We start from the raw sequence: 3,647 nt of genomic DNA on the forward strand, positions 1-3,647 counted from the left end.
GTTAAACAAAAACTTAAAAACAAACTGAACTAACTGATTGCTAACTGTCTACAGCTGGCTAACTAATTCTAACTAACTATACACAACTGGCAATATAATTGGCATGTTCTACATCCACTCCCTCAAGTTGGAGCTTGGTAAATGTCCATGAAGCTCAACTTGAACTAAAAGAATGGAGAATGAGGAGCTGCTAAGGCTTTAGTAAAAAGGTCTGCAATTAGCTATTTAGTAGAAATATGCACTAGGGAGATGAAGCCTTGCTTGTGCTGATCTCTGTTAGGATCGAGGGAACAGATGAGCAACTCACACACTCTCTGTTCTCCAGAGAGTACTGAAAAAATGGGAGAGTGGTTTGACAATGATCACCAGGGCTTCCACACTCAATTTCCACCAAATACAATGACTACTCAATCATATATCAAAAGCAAAGAAAGATGGAAAGAAGACTAAGTAGTTTCACACTCAAAAAATAACTTCCTTATTTCATTCAATTAAACACCGGGCATTTATACAAACACCTCAGCGGACTCAACCATCATGGTTGCACAAAGAAATAGCTAGAGAATATTCAATTGAAAACAAACATTACAAACAAACATAACAACGGATAAGTTTAAGCATCCCCAGATGCATTACAAACAAATGCATTCAGTTAAACAACATTCAATTCTTTCTTGTTTTGAGTCCCGACACGAGGCGCACCAAGGCTGAATTCCTGGAGACAACCTGGAGCTGCAGTAGTATGAGCCACTTGAGTCCTTGGGATCTGATCAATATCTTCAACATACTCCCCTTGATCAGATAATTCTCCAACTCCTAACTTCTCTGTGAATGAATTGAACTTGATTCTGGGCAAGGCCTTTGTAAACACATCCACCAGCTGATCTTCGATACCACAATGCTTCACATTAATTAACCCATCCTTTATAAGATCTCGAATGAAATGAAAAACGGGTATCAATGTGCTTCGCTCGCCCATGATGTGTAGGATTCTCGGCAATAGAGAGGCCGATGTATTATCACGGAGAATAACATTAGAGTCCTCCTACTTCTCATTTAAATCTTCTAGCGATGATCGAAGCCAAACAACCTCGCAGCAGAGAGCCATCAATGAAATGTACTCGCTCCGGGTGCTTAATGAGAGCGATGATGGACCGCTTCTTGAACACTAAGATATAACACCGAACCTAGTGAAAAATACCCATCCCGTGGTGCTTTTCCGGTCATCATGAGACCCCTCCCCGATCACCGCCGAATAGCCTACCAATCTGAAATTTTCTCCTTCTTGTAATGAATCCCAAAACCGATTGTTCCTTTAACATATCGAAGGATTCGCTTTACTACTCCTAAGTGATGCACACTCGGTGAATGCATGAACCGAGCAACCATTGAAACAACAAACATAATATCGGGTTGTGAATGGGTGAGGTAGAGCAGAGCACCAACCAATTTTCTATATCTCTGTGGATTTGTTTTCTCAGAATTGTCCTGAAGACTAAGTTTTTTTCATTTGAATTCATTGGAGTATCAACATTCTTGCAATTCTTCATCCCGGACCTGAGCAAGAAATCCTCTGCATACCTTTGTTGTGACAGGAAGATATAACCTTCCTCTGTATCACCTGCAGGCCGAGAAAGAATCTCATCGGCCCCATATCAGTCATCTCAAAAGTCTTCAACATATTCTCTTTGAACTCAATCAATAACTCTTCTGAAGACCTCATGTATAAGATATCATCAACATATAGGCAAAGTAATAGCACATCAGAATTACCTTGCAGCTTGGCATATACTGTGGGTTCATTGCGGCTTCGGGTGAAACCCAATTGAGAAAAATGAGTGTCTATACGACTATACCAAGCTATGGGTGCTTGACATAGACTGTATAGAGCTTTATGAAGACGATACACTTCTTCCTTCTTCTCATTGACAACGAACCCCTCGGTTGTAGGGACATATACTTCTTCCATGAGTTCTCCGCTCGTAAAATGCAGATTTTACATCCAACTAATAGATTTTCCATTCCTTTTGTGCTCCTATGGATAAGAACAATCGCACAGTCTCCATTCGAGCGACTAGAGCAAAAACCTCTTCGAAATCAATCCCTTCTCTCTGCGAGTAGCCCTTAGCCACAATACGAGCTTTCCTTTTCAGTAGAGTGCCATCTGAATTGAATTTTGACTTGAAAATCCACTTCAGACATATTGCTTTCTTTCCTTCTGGTAGAGCAGTCAGATGCCAAGTTTGATTCCTCGTTATGGCATTCATTTCTTCCTTCATGGCCATAAGCACTCCTCACTTCCTGTCGCTTCTTCATAAGATGAAGGATCCCCTTACTGAAAGAGCGAGAGAGCAAGAGCTATAAAGATCAGTAAGATTTCTATACCTCGTCGGAGCACCACCGTCTTCTTCGGCCACTGATTCTTTTTCTTCTAAACTAGAAGAGACCCTTTGATGTGAATCAATCTGTTCATCAGTTTGATCGAACGGTGGAGATATCTCCATTTCTCTGTTCAGAGATGTCATCCCCTCCTCACGTGTTGGTGCATAAGTTGAGGCATCTGAGTCAGCATTACCTGACCAATCCCAGCTCTTCTCTTCAAAGAACTGGATATCCATGCTGACATGTACGCGCTTCGAATCTGGATCCATGATCCGATAGGCCTTCGAGCGATCGCAGTAGCCAATCAGCACACCGGGCTGTGACTTGGCATCAAACTTGGACCACTATTTCGGGTCAACGTATACATAGACCAGACACCCAAACACCCTGAAATGGTCAACAGAGGGCTTCTCACCGGTCAGAGCTTCAAACGGAGTTCGCAGCTTCACCGCCGATGTTGTAGATCGATTGAGGATGTACACTGCCGTCGCCACTGCCTCTGCCCAGACTCGACGCAGCATCTTCCTCCTTTTTAACATGGTACGAGCCATCTCCGTCATAGTTCTATTCTATGCGTTCAGTGACACCGCTTTGTCTGAGGGTTCCGTGGAGTCGACAGTTGGTGATGTATTACGGCGAGTTTGCAGAAGGCTTCAAATTCATTGGATATAAATTCGCCTCCGCGATCAGTGCGCAAAACCTTGACTTGAGATGAGAGCTACTTCTTCACCAAAAATTTGAACTGCTTGAAGAGTTGAAATGTCTCTGATTTCCGGTGCATGAAATACACCCAGCTGTATCTGGAGTAGTCGTCAGTCAATAGAAGAAAGTAAGAGTTACCTCCGATGGATGACGCTCTGATTGGGCCTACAAGGTCGCCATGAATCAATTCCAATGGTGCAGATGCCCATTTTGCTTGGCCTTTGGGAAACATAAAGTGAGCTTGCTTCCCCTGTGAGCATGCTTCACATGAATTTATACTAGTGATATTCGGCAACCCGAACACCGGACCCTGTTCTAATATATGTTTTACATTCTTCACATTTATGTGCCCATATCTCTTATGCCAGAGATTTGAAACTTCATCTTCTTCTTGGGCTAAGTTTTGCAAAATCAACATCATTAGCTTCTAAAGGAAAGAGCTTGTTAGAAGTCATGGCAACCCTCGAGCAACTGCGCCTTGGTTTCGGTCTCCTTGATGTTGCAAACTCCTCTGGTAAACTCAATGTCAAACCCAAAGCATCCATCATTTGACCAACACTCAA

Source organism: Dioscorea cayenensis, chromosome 10, assembly GCF_009730915.1.
Source record: "Dioscorea cayenensis subsp. rotundata cultivar TDr96_F1 chromosome 10, TDr96_F1_v2_PseudoChromosome.rev07_lg8_w22 25.fasta, whole genome shotgun sequence".
In the NCBI taxonomy this organism is placed as follows: domain Eukaryota; kingdom Viridiplantae; phylum Streptophyta; class Magnoliopsida; order Dioscoreales; family Dioscoreaceae; genus Dioscorea; species Dioscorea cayenensis.